The 21,049-nt window shown below is 27.8% G+C and overlaps 1 protein-coding gene across 2 annotated transcripts in view; it reads right to left on the bottom strand.

Annotated features, from left to right (window-relative positions):
* Window positions 1-19,919, bottom strand: part of LOC107438559 (excitatory amino acid transporter) — a 145,180-nt gene extending 125,261 nt beyond the window's left edge. Inside the window, exon 1 of one of the 2 annotated variants that reach the window (XM_087154749.1) lies at window positions 19,808-19,919. The gene's annotated coding sequence lies outside the window, so the exon portion shown is untranslated. Of the gene's footprint in view, window positions 1-6,618; window positions 6,753-19,807 lie in introns of those variants that run through there. The other variant, XM_087154747.1, reaches the window with a different exon arrangement.
* Window positions 19,920-21,049: the final 1,130 nt, after the last annotated feature.

Here is a 21,049-nt window from a genome sequence, read left to right as displayed (position 1 = left end):
TATATATCGAGAAGTTTAAAAATGTATTTTTATAGACAAATTTTTGCGAGTTGACCAAAAAAAAATGTCCGCAAAATATATACAATATATAAACAATGCATATATAGTGTATATATATATATATATATTCAAATTTGTCTGCAAGCCTAACACGCTTAGACAGAGACTATTATTCTAAAAATTAGACTTGATGTAACATGTGTTACAGCAAAACTACCACATATAATGAAGTTAAAAATTATACATATAACATATTGTTAAACATTTGTATTTTGTATGCAGATTTGTGTATAGATATTTATACTCTTTTCAATTAGTGAAATAATTGAAATTTAAAAAATGGCCTTTATTTAACATGCCAATAATAGTTTCTTTAACTGAAGAACATTATTTGAAATTTTTGAAAATGATAACTTTTATTTTCTAAATTTGCAGATTATCTGCAGAAAGAATCTGCGAATCTGAAGGGAAAATATACTTGCTGACTGCCAAAAAAATTATGTTAACTTAAACAAGTAGTAATTGTGTAAGTTTAGGAGTTAAAAGTGATTGCATCCGTTGCCGTTCTGGGGGACGGTTGCTATATATCGAGAAGAATGAATTTCAAAATTTCATGAAAAATTTGGTCATCCTGGAGTAAAGAAAATGTTAAGCATTATTGCACCGTGCAATTATTAGTCAGATATTATTAAGGACATTAGTAATTATGTTAAACACTGAGAAACCTGTCAGTTGATTAAGATCTCGCACTTGAAAAAATATGGTTTGTTACACTCAATGCCTTCTTGCAAAGAACCTTTAGAATTAATATCACTGGATTCTGTAAGGGGTTTTAACTACTACAATTCTTAAAATGTTCTCTTATTATTCTACAATCTTCTCTTATTATTCTACAATCTTCTCTTATTATTCTACAATCTTCTCTTATTATTCTACAATTCGTAAAAAATATTTAAACATTGGAATTCACGATTGTATAAGATATATCGGGGCTTTTTGTAACAAAAATATTACTTCAGAAATGTACTGAAATTTGTTGAAGCTTTTATTTATATCCTATGCCTCAAAAGTTTTATTAACTGATAGGAACCCTGCCTTTACTTCAAGTCGATTTAAGAAATATTTGAGAAACCATAATGTTAAGCAGTTGTTGACAATTAGTCACCATCCACAATGCAATGGAAAATAAGAAAGGGCGGGACAATCTATAGTTACTAGGTTAAAGTGTAAAGTAAATAGCTTTTCTGAAAAATTTCCTTGAATTAAAATTCTTGAACATATTGTGTCGGAATATAATAATACTCCATTTGCTGTTACAACTTTTTTCACCTGCTTATTTAATGTTTAGCTCCTTGCCTTTTGATTCTTCGATTCATCAACCTTTATACCCCCCAGTAGAAAAGGCTGGAGAAATAGCTTTCGAAAGAACTGAGGAGCATAATTTGAAAAATAAACTTAGATATGATTTAAAATTTAAAAATGCTAAATTTAGCGAAGGAGATTTGGTAATAATGGAAGAATTTAAATATCCTAACACTAGAAAATTAACTTCCCCTTATTCAGGCCCTTACTCAATATTAAAGAAACTTTCTAATGTAAACTTTGAAATAGACAAATAACTCTCTTCCAAATTAAGACATTTTATCCAGCTGAAGAATTTCGTTTAAGACCAGAAAGTAAACATAAATATTGATATTGATAAGAAGAAATACTATTACCCTTTTTTTCTGGAAGATCCGATCCTTAATTTGTGAAAAACAGCTTAGTGTTAACTCACACCATACCTGAGATGACAGGTGATGTGGGCGTAGTTTTCATTTTTTTCTTTTGTTTTTGTGGAAATTTAAACTACAAATGCATAAAAATAATGATGACACACTTAAGGTTGTCATGATTTTTCATAACACTGATTTCTGAGATTCGGGCTGTTTTCCTTCTGTTGAGGTATTGATTCCCTTAAGAGAAAATTCTCTTTAAACATGTTGGAATCCTAAATTCCAAATTAAAGACACAAATGTGTCCAGTATGAGGTGAAATGGAATTTATATTTTTTTAATTGTATTTTTTTTTAACTGCATATTTTGATGTTTGCATTTTATAAAGGTGTCTATGTTTTACTGAGGTTATAGTGACATGTGGTCACAAAGGATGACAAGTGGTGATGATGCCAAAAATTTTTAAGAAAGTGAATTTTTAATTTTTTAGGCCTAAAATTTTTTTATTATTTGAGAAAATAAGAAAAGTAATATGTGATATATGTACTAGAAAGAACAGTAATTACTGAGATTAAGAAGTATATTTGAGATTTATAGAAATGAAGTGAAGATTTATTTTTCTTTTTCACGTGAAGTATTTTTAAAGAGTAAGTAAAAGGAAATATTTTAGATTACTATTTTGAAGAATAACAAAAGTGAGTAAAAATATATGAGTATTTTAAAGTTTTGCAGGATGAAGATTTATGAGAGTTTTGTAAGAGATTTTGTCATGAAGTTTTTAAAAATATGCTGAAGGATATCCTCAATTAAATGACTAATGTCTTTAAGACTTACATGCGTAGCAAATTTTTAAGGCCTATTGTTTAGTTGCAACTATATTTTTATTTCATATTGGATGTTATTTCAGTAACATAAGAAGTAGAATATTGAGTGTATTTTAAAAGCTTTTATATGATCTATTTTAAAATAAAAATTCAGATCAATCAATCAAGAAATATCACCTCCGGGTCAACACCTTTGAGACGGGGGATATTGTATCATCTACATAATAACTAAGTAGAATTAAAGGGATCTTAAAATTATACCAAAAATGATTTATATTTTTTAATTGTAGACTAGCTCTTCTAACAGATGAGAACTTTAAATAGAATCTTTCACATAATAAACGAAGCACTTCGTGTATATATTATCGTTAATTAGTTAGAAATGTAATCTTTATTCATAAAATGAATTCATGCAGCTCAGTAAAATGTCTTTATGAAGCCGAAATCCCATTCAATTTAATAAATATTTTGAAATTTTAATATATCGTCATTAGGTCTTATGATTACTTCTTGTGGCGTCAATTCTAACAAAGGAGTCTGGATATTATGGATCACATGACATGAAATAATAACTGTATGCTGTGTGTGGAAAAAGTGCACACTTGTCTTTTGAAAATAAAGTTGTAAACTAGTCTCCAGGAGCTTCTTCTGCATGTACATTTCGTAAATAGTAGTTTAATTTCTCTACTCAATTTTCTTAATAAATGCTTAGTAAAAATTAGAGAGGTTTCATCATTATACAAAAAGAATATATAAAATCGGCTGCAAATAAAAATCTGATGAATTAAAATTAAAATTGAACTATTTCCGATATTATAGTAAAAAAACAAGACTCGGAACGAAAGCATTGCACACACACACACAAGCAGATATATATATATATATATATATATATATATATATATATATATATATATATATATATATATATATATATATATATATATATATATATATATATATATATATATATATATGAACAGGATGGTCATTGCCTAGAAACTATGTAATAATCTAATTGTTATGCCTTATCTCTTTATTTATTTATTAGAACTGCTAAAACAATTTTTTATATTAAATAACACCACATTTCCGAAACAGGATTGTTATCATTATTAGCATGTTTATTTAACAATGTTGCTTATCAGTAAAAAAACAACCTAAAAGGGTTAATTTTTTATCATCAAGGTCATCTTAGAGTTTATTTTGGGTACGAGTATCCAATATCATATCTAAACTATCACCTACAGAAGGATATTTTTTTTAAAAGAAAAAAAAAGAATTGGTATCATTGACATAGGTAATTTTTCAAGCAAAATATATATATTCGAGCATTTGTTTACAAATTTTGAGTATTTTATGTGCTAATATTTTTTACAAGAATTCAAAAATATTTAACTTTTTTTAATTTGCGAACTTTGATAAAAAATTTGTTTATTACAAAAAATATTTTATTATTTCCAAATAAATAAACAAATGCTACAACACAAACAATTTACATAAAAAAAAATAAAAAAAACTGAAGTTGAGACTTGAAGTGCAATGGATATAATAGCTTTAACAGAAATATTACCCATAAATTTTTCAACAATCACTTGCTATATTAAATAGCACTTTTGTTTTTTGAATTGGCATCTATGTATTACGATATTAGTATCTTTAGATAGCACGTAACTAAATAAACTTTTAAATTAAAAGGTAGCGGAATTCAGAATTAATCCATATTTGCTTCCAAATGTTCAATTGCATGATTTTTATACATCCAAGCCAGGTTTCTCAACATGAAAGGCAAATTCTTTGGCTTGGCCAGAGCATCAGAGTACCATTAACGATTGAGACTTTTATTGGCGATTTCATCTAGATTGAATGAATTCTAGATTTTTCTACAGGGTTAAATGGGATTAAATTGTCAAGCTGCTCAGCTGAAATGTAAATACAGATAGTATTAAATTTTTATTTATTTATTTTAGTTAACTAATTAATTTATTTATTTTGTAATTTCAGATTGGATTCTTTTAGAACACATGCTTAAAACCAGCAATTTTTTTTATATCATCGCCCTTTTAGTTTGTCTTTATAAAACCTCTGAGACATTTTTTTTAATTTAACTTATTTATTGATTCTGCAGGGACAAAACAACAAAAACAGATTGTCTTTACAAATTTTTAAAAAATGGAGTAGGATAAAGTAATCATCCCAAAAAGTAAAGAGGAATGCTGAAAAAATAGAGATGAATTCTTTTTCATAAATATGAAGAATCTTCAATAAGTTAAAATATTCAATATGAATTTCTATAAAGATATTAGCTCTAATTAATTAAATAGAAAATTTAATCACATTAGAAATAATTAACAATGGACAATGCTTTATTGATACAATTAAATCTAACTTTCAATCCTTTAATATAATAATACATATTATATCAAGCTGTTTTGATATCATATCTTTTAAACATACACGATGTTCAGAACTATAAACAATTTATACTCGCAAACATGAAAACTCTTTTAATTTTTGTCCAATTTATTTGAAATTTTAGCAGCATAAAATATTACCAAAATAGTTTTAATTGCAATGTTAAAAACATTACTGAGTTCATAATCTCGTATTAATTAAATGATTAACTAAAACTTTTGTATCCGAGTATAATAAATGAAAAACTAAGAGCGAAATTTTAAAAATCCTACACGTCATTACACTTACTATTTTTCAATTGCTCTCACAGTTAAAAGACAAATTTAATATATAGTGCTAGACATTCATCCGAATTTCCTACCTATCTCTGTTGTCTATCGAATAGTGAAGGTCCTGTTATTAGTATTGTAATAGTGAAGGTCCTGTTATTAGTATTGCTACTGTTAGATTGCCCCTGCTACAAGTGTTTAACAACTGTTACTACTAACATTTAAACTAAGTCAAACTCAAGAAAAATCGATTACATTGAGTAACTATGTTAAACTACGTAGTGTCCCAACTGTGCCTTCATTGAATAGTCAAATGCGTACCGTGAAGATTCTAGCAAACGTGAATTGTTTGAAAGTTTACTTCAAGTTTTCTAATTATTTTTTGAAAGAAATTATAAAATTATTTAAAAAAAATTACATTTTGTTACTTTCAGTCAGAATTTTTGTCTTCAATATTAATTCTTCAAATAATATGTCTTGTAACCATTATACAATAATGAACATCGATGATGAGGACAAAGAAAAGAGTTTAAACATTAATTTTTCGGATCATAATTGCGTGCAATCGTAGTAATCAACTTTTAATCAAAGTACAACATTTTATTAATTTTTAAGAATAAATAAAGAGGTAAAATGATAATACGAGATGATTTAAAAAATTAAGGATAGCGTTCTCTTAAAATTATTTTACGGATTCCACTCTTATTAAAATACGATTTCTTTTCAGGTTCGGAAATCGCCCATAGGTAATAAAAAAAAATTTTAATACAAGTTTATTTCAGCAAATAGTTAGATAACTACTAATGATTTCGCTTATTTGTTGAGTACAAAATATTACCAATTCGTCACGAGATATTTATAAATTTATTTAAGTGTGAAAAATATAATTCTAATGATGATAATATTGATAATTTAGGTATTTCGTGTTCTGGGTGTTCCATAATGACCATCCTTCATACGTTTTTTAAATAGAAAAAAAAAGTTAACATTCAAGATGTCGCAAATGGATCTTTAAGAGAGGAAATAATAAAAAACAATAAATACAACGAATTGTTGTTGAGGAAGGTAGGACTAAAAGTGTTGAAACCTATTTGATTTCAGAAGGAAACAGAAAGGAGCTGTAAATGTGATTATTAGAAATATATTAAATTCATCAGGCAATAAAACTATTTTTTTGTTATTCATCTAATTACTCCCAGTGATTTGATAAATATCGATAGTGTTTTGTTTCTTCCTCACTTTAATAATAATTTACGAACTCTAAAGTGTATGCAATAATTGCATGATTTTTAACAGTGGTTACTGAATACCTTGTGTACATTTAGACCGTCAGCATTCCATTTTGGACTCGAAGAACAAAATTTTCAGCTTACAAAAAGATTCATTTTCACCTACCTTTGACATGGGAAGTGAAGGGATTTTATTTTTTAAAATCATATTTATTATATTGCGTTGGTTATGTATTATGTGTATTTGTACTGAGGAAATAAAATGAAAATTAAATCACTATATCTAACCTTCATTGGCACTGACACTAAACATCAATATTGTTACAATGAAGGACATTAGTTTAAACGCTATCATTTCCTGTTTATATTCCACTTAATCTTTCCACTTTTCTTATCTCTCCTTGCGACTTGTTTTCAAATACTAAAATATCCTAAGATGACACTACTCTTGATGCACGGCACTTGAAGTGATATGAAGTAAATAGCAAACAAAATAGATATTATGCAATGTTTAACTTCGAGTAATATTTCACACAAATGCTCGTATCGTAGATATTATTTGAGTTGAAGCAGGGTTGTCCATCCATCTGATAAAAATTCTATACCTCGGATAAAAAATTTCAGTTTATCTTTTCTAAACAAATATGTTTCAGTGAAACTAAATTCGCAGTCTGTTTTAATATAAAATAAATGAAAGTACTGGTTTTGAGGTACTAATTAAAACTCGAAAGGCCGTTCGCTAATTTGACTCAAATTTTCATATTTAAGCGTTTTAATGCAATGTACCGTTTTAATGCGAACAAAATAAAAAAACTGAATAATTTTTGATCTAATGATCGAATTATCACGTACTACGATGCAATATCATTGGCTCGAGAGAACGACATTAAATACGCTAATTAATTAGTGCAGACGATATTTCTAGTGACGTAATCATATACAAAAATTTACTTTCTCGAAATAATATTTTTTTTTTCGATGGACGCTGGTTTTTTCAAAAAAATCCTGGGGATAGTAGCAATAAAACTTTTGAAAGCTCTCCTGACTAAACTATTCGATTCTATATTTTTCAGATTGCAAGAATCTCCATATTTTGAGAGATATAATTCAGAATCCTTTGGGGAGGGGCGGGGGTGACAGAAAGGAAAGATTGTTTAAAGAAAGTATGTTTTTATGTCTAATTTCGCAACTTAAAATATCGTCTGCTCTAATTAATTAGCCTATTTAAGGTCATTTCCTTGAATTACTAGAATCGGGTTTTTTATTTTGTGGACACTAAAATTTATCCTATAATGTCAAACTAAAAATGTATTTATTTTGTTTGTAAGCTAATTAGTTGTTTCAGTTTACTTTTTATAAATCACTTTTTAAGTTAGAAAAACACATTTGTAAAACTACTTTTGCAAAATGTCATTCCTTCGATATTTTCGCCGCAGAAAAATGCATAGTATATTTTCGGTATGAGTTTCAACTTATACAAAAATCTCTCAGATATGCATGTTGTTGATTTATGAAAAATAGAAAAATTGCTTGTAAGAATTTTGAAACATATGCCAGTCTGGATCATAATTGGGTCTCAACTTAGAAATTGAGAAAAACCGTATTATTTTCTTTAATTGACGATTTTTATATAGTCCTAACAGTAGTTGTTTTTGCTCTCTTAGTTTATTTTTAAGTCTTACGAGAACTCTGGAATATTTACATTTGTAAAACTGCTTTTGCAAAATGTCATTCAAAGTATACAAGTATTATGCATCTTCGATAATTTCGCCATAGAAAAATGCGTAGTTTATTTTCGTTATGAGTTTCAACTTATATAAAAAATCTTTTAGATATGCATATTGTTGATTTATGAAAAATAGAAAAATTGCTTGTAAGAATTTTGAAACATATGCCAGTCTGGATCATAATTGGGTCGCAACTTAGAAATTGAGAAAAACCATATTATTTTCTTTAATTGACAATTTTTATATAGTCCTAACAGTAGTTGTTTTTGCTCTCTTAGTTTATTTTTAAGTCTTACGAGAACTCTGGAATATTTCCATTTGGAAGTGTTCGAAATGTGTTGGCTTCATTCGAATCTTTTCCTCGTACATTGACGTGTATATATTCAGCTGTGTGTATCCGATGTTTTACCTCTATTAACATACCTCAACTGCTTGAAAGAATTAAAATACTACTACCTATAAATGTCTTGTTTCTGAGTCACTTTCTGTTTATAAACCGTTCCTATTCTGAAATAGTTGGTAAAAGCACATGTGATAAAACACATCAAAACTTTATTTCCCGATTTGAATGCAGAATCAATTTACTTATTCATTTGTGTTTTGTTTTGCTTTTCACATTATTTACTTGACTCAATAGAATTAGGGAGAGAAAAAAACAAATCACCCTGAATAATTTTGATTTAATGTTCATATTTTTACCAATTAAGAGGTAATCTTCATGTTTCAATAGAACAATTTCATATATGCTAATTAATTAATATCATTAAATTATTAAATCTCAAAACCAGTCTCAAAAATATACTTTTTTGAATTAGACATACTATTAGATTGAATGAATTCGGAGAGTATCATAAATTCAGTTTTGTTGATCTTTTTGCTTTGTTTCAGATTTAATTCTATTTTAGTAACTATAAAGATAGTATTGTATGCATAAAGTAGAGTTTTGACAATTTTATTGAAACACTAGAAGGACAAAGTATTTTTGTAAATGAAAACATTTTTATTAAGATTTTGTTTTTCAAAAGTGCATTTGTTTGAGAAATGTGCCAAAAACTATGATTTAAATGTATAAAAGGAATTCTTTTAAAAATGTTAACAAACTTGATCTACGAAAAGTAATTTATCTATAAGAAAAAAAGTTTTTACTGTTTATATTAATATATTAATTAAAATTGGAGTTGAAAAATGGAAGCGCAAAAGTCGTAAAAGATAATATGAAAAAAAGTTGTAATAATGGTTATTAAAAAGTGTTAACAATGGTTATTTAAAAGTTATATAATATTAATTGGCAAAATGGTATTAGTAATAAGAAGTAGTCGCGTTAAAAATAAGAGTGGTAGAAAAAAAGAGGTAATAACAAAAGAAATGTGAAAGAAATTACCCTTCAAAGCCTTAAATTCTATCTACTAAGTTACAATTTTAGTGTACTACTGTTCAAAAGTAATAGAGTTTTTAGTTGTCATCGAATATTTCTAAAAACAGTATCTCTCGAACATCTCTAAATAAGTGTTAGAGGCAATCAAGCGTGTGCATTATAAGTTCGGAATATTTATTATATTTGAATTTTGACAACCTATCTTCATACGAAATTTTATTGAAATTTCCTCTATGGTTCTAAAGATAATCCACGAAATATGAGCATACTATTAATTTCGAACACTAAGTTTATTCAAGGAAGATGGCATAAATTTGCTAATTAATCATTGCCATCAGTTTAAATTACAAAGTAAGATGCAAAAACAAATTTCCTTTGAATATACACTCATGGACAAGAAAATTAGCGCACCAAGTAGGAGTCGTCAAAATGAAACGAAATTTTACATACGTAATGACTATTTTGATGTAAGTAAATGATTAGAAAATCAAAGATTATCGTTTTTCTTTGATTTTCAACTCATTTACTTATATCAAAATAGTCATTACGAACGTAAAATTTCGTTTCATTATGAAGACTCCTTCTTGGTGCGCTAATTTTTTTGTCCATGAGTGTATATATACAAGGTCCGGCTATTAATTTCCAGGACTGACGTAACTGTAGGAGAAAGAAAAGCCGGAAGATGGCGCTAATGATTGCATATTGAAGAGTGTTCTCTTGCGCATGTGCAGTGCAATCGGCGCCATTCTGAAGTGAATGATTCTCGTGGAAAAGCGCATTAAAACGGAGCTCTTAAATTCCTGTTGTCGAAGTGAAATGGAGCAAAGAATTAACATTAAATTTTGCTTCAAATTGGGCAAGACAGCTGCAGAAACCTACAAATTGTTAAAACAAGTTTACGGCAAGGAAGCATTATCTCGCTCAAGAACTTTTGAATGGTTTAAACGCTTTCGAACGCGAAAGCGTGGAAGATGATCCGCACACAGTTCGTACGCAAGCCGAAAGCAATTGAAAAAGTTCGCGTCCATGCATTGCGTTTGCCTGTGAGGCGATTCTTAGCTCAGCAAGGTGTCGTTGAGTCGCAGCATCCACCATACTCGCCAGACCTAGCACATACTTTTTCCTGTTTCTTAAGCAGAAAAATTCACTGAAGGGAACAAGATTTCAGGATGTCAAAGCCTTCACGAAAACTGTAACGTTACAGTTTTCTGTAACTGTAACGTTACAGTGAATTTTTCTGCTTAAGAAACAGGAAAAAGTATGTGCTAGGTCTGGCGAGTATGGTGGATGCTGCGACTCAACGACACCTTGCTGAGCTAAGAATCGCCTCACAGGCAAACGCAATGCATGGACGCGAACTTTTTCAATTGCTTTCGGCTTGCGTACGAACTGTGTGCGGATCATCTTCCACGCTTTTGCGTTCGAAAGCGTTTAAACCATTCAAAAGTTCTTGAGCGAGATAATGCTTCCTTGCCGTAAACTTGTTTTAACAATTTGTAGGTTTCTGCAGCTGTCTTGCCCAATTTGAAGCAAAATTTAATGTTAATTCTTTGCTCCATTTCACTTCGACAACAGGAATTTAAGAGCTCCGTTTTAATGCGCTTTTCCACGAGAACCATTCACTTCAGAATGGCGCCGATTGCACTGCACATGCGCAAGAGAACACTCTTCAATATGCAATCATTAGCGCCATCTTCCGGCTTTTCTTTCTCCTACAGTTACGTCAGTCCTGGAAATTAATAGCCGGACCTTGTATATATATATATATATATATATATATATATATATATATATATATATATATATATATATATATATATATATATATATATATATATATATATATATATATATATATATATATATATATATATATATATATATATATATATATATATATATATATATATATATATATATATATATATATATATATATATATATATATATATATATATATATATATATATGTCACAAGGTTTTTAACCCTCAAAATAGGGCAGAGAGGTTGCCTGGAACCTGGAATATATGACCAACGGAACCAAAACTTAACGTAACTTAACCAAAAGAATGGTCCAAAGATTGGAAACATTATTTTTTGTTTTTTGAGTATTCTGTTATATCTCTCAAATTAATTGAGTGAACCAAAAATTATTTTTTTTTTTCTTTTTTTTCTTCTTCCATTTAAGAATGTTATTTTCGAAAAATATTTTCTTTTCAAAAAATAAATGAAGAAAGAAAGGAAAAAAAAGTTGTGATATTAATTAGTAACATTTTGAATAATTATTTATAATTATAAAAGGAAGAGTAAAGAAAATTGGAAATAGATAGGGTTAAATACAGAAATCTTTACTTCCTGCAAAACAACGCAATTTTTAATGGTAATATTTTGTACTATTTTTAAATTTGCATTACTTAGGAGCTATTTTAGTGCAGAAAGAATAGATCTTTTCAAAAAATGGTAGCAATAATGGTATCAAAAACAATGTTTTTGAATAACTGTTGTAGTTTTCTTTAGTTATAGTTTAGAATAACAAAAGTAAAATTTTATTAATAAAAATAAGTTTTCTAATAAAATAAAATCAAATTTTAATATTATTAATCTTAAACGCTGTTTTTAATGAAATTTAATGTTATCACAAAGGATTATTCTCGTAATTTGAATGAACTATTATAATAAATGAAAACGCAATTTAAATTTCAAGCATAAAAATTTTTATATCTCTTTAAGCTACACTTTTTTTAATGATAGAATCGTGAATATAAAGAAAATTGGTTTCCGTGAGGAAAGAAGTGAAGTTTTTGAAAATTCAAAATTTTGAATTTTTATTTCTCAGGAACAATTCGATTTGCATAAAAGTGATTACATTTATTGCCCTTCTTCTTCAAGAAAAGCTCATTTTTCAAAGACTATTGGAAAGATATAAAAGTGTGTTTCGGTTATATACAATGCGCAAAAATAAAAAATAAAAAAATAATAACAAAAAGATTCACCCTGAACAACTTTTGATCGAATGATCGAATTTACACTTACTAGCACTCAATCATGTTAATTAGTTAGTGCGCACAATATTTTAATTTACTAAAACTGACACAAAAGGCTAGTTTCTCTAAATAAACATACCTCTTTTTCGACTGATTTGGATATCTGACCCTCAAAATATAGGAGGTGGCCGGAATCTGGGAAATATGCTCTCAATAGTTTGGTCAGAAGGGTGGTCGAAAGTATGGATCCTTTAATGTTAATTTTAGTTATTGCGTATTTCACTATGCATCGAGAACTTTTTAAGCGAATTGATAAGTTTTTGCACACAATTACAAAATTCGTTAATCTAAAGATAATTTCATGTAATTTCATTTCAGAAAGAGAATTTCAGTTTCGAAAATTAACACAATCAAGAATCATTTCAAATTCAATTATTATAGTATTGTTTTCCCACAAATTACTGCAGCTTTTGCACCTCCACCTTCTCTCAATTGTGCTTAGTTGTTACAAAAAGGGGAAGTGCAGTTACGCACATTCTTAAAAATCCATATTTTTTTCCATGCATTATGAAAATATTTACAAGGATTTCAAAAAAATTCTCATAAAAATTAAATTATTGCAAATTATATTTTCTAAATGAAATATCGAAACAACCAATCAGCGACAGTTTCAGCTAGGAAAATACCAGTAGCCGTGCAATCATCTAGTTTAGCGTGCAATCGTGATTATACAACTCCATCTGCAAAAAAGCACGAAACAGCTGAAAAGTCACACTCACAATGAAAAAAGCTTTCCTTTCAGCGTGTTGTTTTGATGTCAGTTTACATTCCCTTCGTGATAAAAAAATTTCATGAAATATTTTAACAAATTATAAATATATTACATCGTATTATGAAATAAGAGCAAGGCTTACATTTCACATATTAAATAGAAGAACGTCCTCAAACTAAACACCTCAACAGAACAAATATTGCCTAAATAAACGACTGTTGAATAACTTTTATTTTAATCCTTTGATAAGTTAGGTTTAAGTTGTAATCATGCAAGGTTAGGTTATGGGAAATTTTTTAAGTTGCAATGTTAGTTTTCTTGAGATTAAATATCTATTTCACCTTTTCTTTCTAGATGCAATATTGCTAAAAAAAGGGTCTCAATAACTTTTGACTTGCTACTCAGATTTCCACCTTACAATATAAATAGTTCCAGATTTTTATTTTTGCAAATGAAATTTCATAATCCAGAAAATATTCGGCTAATTCCACTCAATTTTTGTTCTACGTCATTTTAAGCTACGTAATTTAAAATCAGATAAGAGTTTATATTCCTTATATTTTAAAATTTTTCGATCGTTATTAAGTTGAATAATAAAAAGCAATCTAAATAAACTCACGTAATTACAAAATTAACGTAACAAGCTTATTTTCTTGTTTCAATGTTTTTCCATAATTTTGGGACAAAATGTAAATAGTTTCTGGAAACAAAATCAGAAATTGAGAGATAATCCAAGAGTAACACAGAATTTTAAACTATGGCATCAGAAAAATATTACCCGTAATTTTCAAATTTTTGAGAATAATACCAGTGGCTTATACATGCAAAGTGGTATAAAAACTTCTTTGCAGGGTTGATAATTACGCCACGGGGCACAGTGGTTGACTTACCTAACTACTAAACCTTCAACTTACAATAGTTTCATTTTATCTTTTTTTGTTCTTTATAACTCAATTTTTTTTTCATTCTAAATCGAATGAAACTAAAACACGGTTGTAACTTACATATAAATATTGTCTTGATGATTTTTAAAAATATCAAGATTATCTTAATGATTTTGAAAATTTACCCAAAACAAGTATACTTCAGAATTTTTAAAAAACAAAATTTACAGTCGTCTATAGCAACTAACTGAAAACTATAGAAATTAAAATTATATCCATTTTTATTATGAAATTAGCATAAAATAAATAATCACAAAGACCTTTTTACAAAACAATTAATGAGTAAATATATAGTAATTGAACTCATTTCAACAAAGTTTTGTCGTTTCACAGAATGATGTGTTTTCAACTTTTGAATCTATAATAACTTATGTAGCGGTCCACTATTATCATCAGCATAGCATGTCTTAGTTTTCTTTTGAGGAAAAAAAAGGTTTTATTCACACTTTGAAATATCCGCTGAACTTAAATAAAAGTTAAATAAAATAAAAGTTCTTTTTTTTTTTCTTAACTGACGACGAAGTTACTATGTTAATTGAAAAGTTAATATCTGGGGTATTGGTATTAAAATATATATGGATCGTAGAGATGGAATAGAAATAAAACAAACACGTTGCTATATTTACCAACTCTCCCCGCCCCTAACATCAGACCCCTCTCTGACATTTCCTCTCTTCCGGCGATTTTGGCGGAGAAAGATGGGCGTCACGTGACAGTTGAAATGAATTCTCCTTTCCGGTAAATTCGTGTTTTGTACTTATAAAGGTAATAAAGGAAAATAAAACCTCAGGAGCGTTAAGATTAGCTGAACAATAAAATATTAGATCAATTTCGACATAATTTTGCTAAATTAAAAACTATTTTAGAATTTCAATTAGTAAGTATGTATAAACTGTACAAAATTTTTTACCTTTTTACAAAATTAAGAAATTTTGAAGGGTTTTAAAAGCTGTAAAAACGCATCTGTTGCCAACCACTTATAGGTAAGTTTCAAAATTTTTAAATGTTTCACTGGAAAAGAAATTACCATATTTATACTTGAATTTAAAAACAGGGTTTTTTCCTATTACTTCCCAATTAATTAATAATACTTTACCTTCGTTAAAACTTATTTTACTAAAAATTTGATTCAATAATGCTTTATATATTTAAAAAAAACTGTAATTAATTTAAAAAAAATTATTTATTATTCTTGAGGTACATAATTATAATGCATGCGGCACATTTTAGAATACACCTCAAGGAGTTTTTAAATTAATAAAAAAAACACCTTTTAATTTTAATCCAACATAACAAGAAATAGTGTAATATCTTGTAAAATCATGACCATCTTTCCAAATATTGGTAATTTTTCAAAACATTTACAAGGAAAGATTTAAGACGTGTCATGAATTCGAAAAACAAAATAAAAATTCATAAAAAAAAATAATAATAAATAAAAAAAAACTGCATTCATAAAAAAAAAACTGTATACATGTTCTAAAAGACAGAAGTAAAAAAATGTCATGAGAATCCTCAGACTCGTTTATTTTTGTCAACTTGACAATTATCAGCAATTGGGATATTTTACCTCATTCACTATACTGACCAAACCTCTGACCCACAGATTTTCATCTATTTCGTAACGGGAAAAAAAAATCCTACGTTTTGGTTGTTGAATGTTAAAAACTCATGTGGAAAATGTTTTCACTGAAAAGCCTAAGAGGTGCTGAAAAAACGGAATTTTCAAATTGCCCTGAAAGAAAGATGGTCGAACAAAATTACTCTAAATTATCAAAATAATTATAGGGAGAATTCACTTGCGCTGTTCTTCAATTTTCCTTCAAAATCTGTACTAACTTTCCGGAAAATGCATTTCTCAGAGCACAGTACTGATGACTTAAAAATCGTTCTAATGAGCATTTAAGATTCATAAACTCTCACATATATTATTCTATGGAATTTCAAACATACTCAAGGTCTATAAGTAATAAAACTATTTCTTTATAATAAAAATCATTTATTTTTTATAGAAGTAGCAATTAAGAAAAAAAATTACGACTCAAAAGAAAGCAAATCATACAAGAATAATAGTGATAAAAGAAATAATAATCAGGAAACAAAAGATGGAAAGATGGATGAAACTAACTTACTATTATTTCCTTTCTACTAAATCGTTGCTTACACGAAGAAAAGAAAAAAAAAAAGACGCCAAAAACAGGACTCTCTTTTTAACTAAGACAGTTATAACTTGAAAATGTTTACAGCTGATTTCTTTTATATAAATACATAAGAAATCAGCTTGGCAACAAGACTTACACTAAAGAACCTTTAGTTAACATTGGTAAAAACTATTATATAAAATTTAATATGAACACTTCAGCGTTATTATTAGCTATTATATTTATTATATTACGAAGACTCCTTTAAACCAAATTTCAGAAAACTAAAATTTGAAGTATGGAATTTTTTTCAGAAAACACAAAAAAGGATTAAACAGAAAATTAAATAATACCTTGCTCACGTTTATGGCCTTCTCTTTCTTTTGTCAGCATGCTGTTTGTATTTTAACACTTTTCACGATAATTTTTGAAATATTACAAGCTTTAAAAATCCTTTTCTTTTTTTTTCATGGGATGAACGGAGTAATAAAGGAAACTAGATTTTTCTGAATTTAAAAAGAGAAAAGAACAGCTGGGACTTCATCTTTTATTAAAATCTTAATATACGATTTTAAATAATGATTCCATCCAAACGATTTTCTACAACTTACTTCTTTCTGAAGCATTTAAAATAAATCTCTTAGCAGCTAGCTTGCATGGATTATAATTATAATCGTTTGCGTTTCTGTTTTAGCGATAATACTATTTTTTTCTTTAAATGTTAAAAATTTTTATAAGAAAATTACCACTAATCCTTATAAGAAAAATTTTAGATAATTACTAGAGTAACATAAAGGATTCCAATAATTTGAGAGCGCGCAGTTTCTATTTACTGCAAGATCATTTGTGTTAAAGCGGCACGCTTTATTGTTGCTTTTTTTTTAATCTTTTTATTTTATTTATTCTTCTCCGAAGCGCGGGAAAAGCTTTGTCATCAAAATTCAACCACGCATCTGCAAAGGTAAAATGTTAATTACTGGTTGGACGATTAATTCATCGTTTTCTTTTAATATTTTTAGTTAAAATTCATGAAATCAACTGTAATTTATAATTGGTTATGTTCTTTATTTTAATATCAGAATTACTAAAATGTTTTTTAAAGGATATCGAATGTTAAAGAAAGCAAACAGAATATAAAAGAACAAGCTTTCTTAGCATCAAAAATAAATTACGTTTTGATTTCAATATCTTAATTTCTTTCATATTTTTTTCTTCTTTTAATATTTTCTTTTAATCTAACATAATTTTTACATATAACTTTAAACATAATTTTTTTTTAAAACTTCTTTTAATATATTTATAAATATACTGCATATTTATATACTTAGCAAGAACTGTAAATCTTTATTTAACTATTAGAAGAAGAAATACAATAAGTGCTTTTTCTTATTGCTATATAATAAATGTTTCGTTTAAAAAAATTTTTAAAGACAATATGGGTATTATTTCTTCTGATCATATTTTTTCAATAATAACGAAATTTTCAGTTGCTTTAAAAAATACATATCAAAATTAAAAGAAATGAATCGGGGATAAAGACAAATGCTGGACAATGTATTTTCGAAATCCATCAGCTGTCCTGCTCATTGATTAAACGGTAGGATGAGGATACTGGCGTAATGCCGTCTGCTATTTTTCATTTTCTGTTGATTAATGAGGTTTTCATTGCAAATTTAAAACATTAAAAATTTTGAATCAAGCACCCAAACAAGTTTAGTTTAAACTAGTTTCTTTTTAGAGAAACACTGTTTGTATCATAGAGCTGTAATACAAATAGAACAAACCCACTATAATATTTCCCACACACATATATATATATATATATATATATATATATTTATATATATATATATATATATATATATATATATATATATATATATATATATATATATATATATATATATATATATATATATATATATATATATATATATATATATATCATAATAAATAAATGTAAAACGGACAAAAGGAAGAAAAAAAAACACGAAGAAAATTAAGAAAAACAATATTATGGAATATTCTAATATGGAAAAAGATTTTAATAAACATTATAATATTAAATCAATTAAAGATTTTGTTTTCTCCCTTAAGAATAATGATGTATATCAGTTTCAAAATCTTATTATTAACTTTTCTTTTATTAATTTACTTTATTTCGATCTTGTAAAAGCCAAAATGAGTAAAATTTCTCCAAATAAAAAGAAAAATTTAGATAATTTATATTTCGTTATTAACTTTCAAAAGGTAGGTTTTGAATTTTTCGAAAGTTTTGAATCTAGAGAAAGTAAAATGTAGAAATTACTTGAGGCTTGTTCGAACTAAATTAGCTAAATGGCACCCCTGTACCTTATGCTTTACATGCACACCATCAAAATGTGGCGTACCAAAAGAAGTTGATTGAACCCGTGAAAAGTGTTGCATGGCCTCCACGTTCGCCGAATCTTAATCCATATGACTTTTTCCTATAGGGTAACTTTAAAACACTAGTTATGAGATGCCTGTGGGCACGCCGTGGAATCTCAGATCCCGATTTGTCGCTGTTTTAGCAGACAGCAAAAGCGAACCTGGTAAGCGTCTGGGAATCGTGGTTACGTCTTTGTAGACTTGTGCAATGACGTAATCGGGCTCTACTTCGAACAACTTTTGTAATACTTAATCAAATAAATCTTTTTGCAGTTAGCCAGTTTATTGTACCTTTTTTAGTTGTTATCCAGCGTGTCATCGAAACCTGCATGCTATTTTCATCCTCTAAACGTGTATTTTAACACTGCTCTGAATTTGTTGGACGAATTTTAGAACACTTAGTGAATAAACTAATAGAAATAACAATTTTATGAATATATAACTATTTGTTGCTTCTATTTTTTTTTTCTGGGGGGGGGATAATTGCAGTTTTCTTAGATAAAAATAGTGTAAATCTGATTTTCGTTTCTTTTTTTTTTTTTTTTTTTTTTTTTTGTCTTTGCTATGAATGCATTCGTCATTAATGCTTCGTTAAGAGAACCCAACAAAGAAGAGCATGAAAAAATGCTCATTCTTGATTTTTTTAAAGCACAAATTTACAAAATATTAAATCTTGTGAACGTAGAATTTGAAATTATAGTTATTTATCGTGTTTGAGCTTTAAACTTTCACTTAGTGAAATTAGTATCATAATTAATTTTACTCTCTGCCTACAATTTTAAATTAAAATCGAAAAACATTTTTAATTAAAAAGATCAATCTTAGACACGTAATTTAACCTAAAACTGATTTCATTAAAGGCTTGTTTCTCCTCAGGAATTCAATGAGTTAATTAAAAATTCTTCAGAATTTTCCAGCATTACATTCAGAAAATTCTTAGTTTTTATGAATAACGTTAGAGTTAATTTGACTTAGATGATTTTTATGAAAAGTTATACTTACTAATCCTTTATTTATGTCAGCACTAATCCATGTTTGATGACAAGCCTATAAGGAAGAATAGAATTAATTATTTTTACTCTAAATTATTATCTAAAAACTTTACCGTCAGATGTATGAAAGTTTTAGATTGCATCCCAGAAAGCATGTAACCTTACGACAACCTTGTGTTTTAACTTTATTTTCATTGTCACGAAAAGGTTTGCAGTAAAAACCTTTTCTCAATGGCGTAAAAATATTGCAATTTCCTACCTTTCCTCCTTAAAGGAAAAGTTAATGATTTTTAAATCTTTTTGAAAAAATATTGTTATTTAGGTTAAAAAACAAGCAAATTGTAAACCTTATGTTTTGCATTTTTGTTTGCTGTCATGATTAGATTAGCAGAAATATTAAGCGAAAACCTTTCTCAAAGGAAACGAAATAAAGCGAATATTAACCTTTTCAGCGAAAATATTAATAAATAGTAAGAAAATATTTTGCAAAGGACCTCATTTAAGGGAAAGCAAATAAACGAGCATAATACCATGATTTTGGATTGTTTTTTAAGGTCTGCGAAAGTACAATACGAAAACTTTCGCTTAAAGGTTTCTCGACACAAGTATAAGTAATAGTTCTTTTTTAGAAACTTTTCATTCAAACAATCTCATTAAAAAATAAATAAAAGTTTAAAATTTTTTTTATCTGGAGTTTAAAATTGACTCTTCAATATTTTTTTACAAATTTTTCTTTTTTCTCGAATTTGGCTTTAGGGGTCCTATGCGTTGCGGTTCCTTTAAAATGTCTGGCCTTCTCTCGTTCATTTTACATTATTGCAAACCTAGTTATGGTATAGCAATAAAATATCCGCGAAGAGAAATTTTATTTAAAATATTTATATACAGAAAAAATTCACCCAACTGTCTGTTGTGAGCTAGAGGGTTATCGATATTAAGACTCCACGATTTATGACTAGCGAAGAGTGATGGTGAAAATGAAATCAGCATTGTGCACCAACCGCCGTTATTTCCCTGACAGGCTGGTACTCGCTCTAAAGCTGGGAGGATTCAAAACCTAGACTCACAGTTTTTTTCATCATATCTTTGGAGTGAATTTAAGAACATTTTGTTCACAGAACTCGATGTATAGTGTGCAAAATAAAAGACAGACCACCCTGAATAGATTTTGATCTAACGATTGAATTTTCACGTTTCATAACTCAATCTTAATTTTTCGAAGGAGTAATCTCATTAATTAGTGCAGGCGATT

The sequence above is a fragment of the Parasteatoda tepidariorum genome, chromosome 11 (assembly GCF_982258835.1).
Source record: "Parasteatoda tepidariorum strain Cologne lab strain chromosome 11, Ptep-v5.0, whole genome shotgun sequence".
NCBI lineage: Eukaryota > Metazoa > Arthropoda > Arachnida > Araneae > Theridiidae > Parasteatoda > Parasteatoda tepidariorum.
Note: the sequence above shows the minus strand (reverse complement) of the source record. Positions and strands in the feature narration are given on the sequence as shown.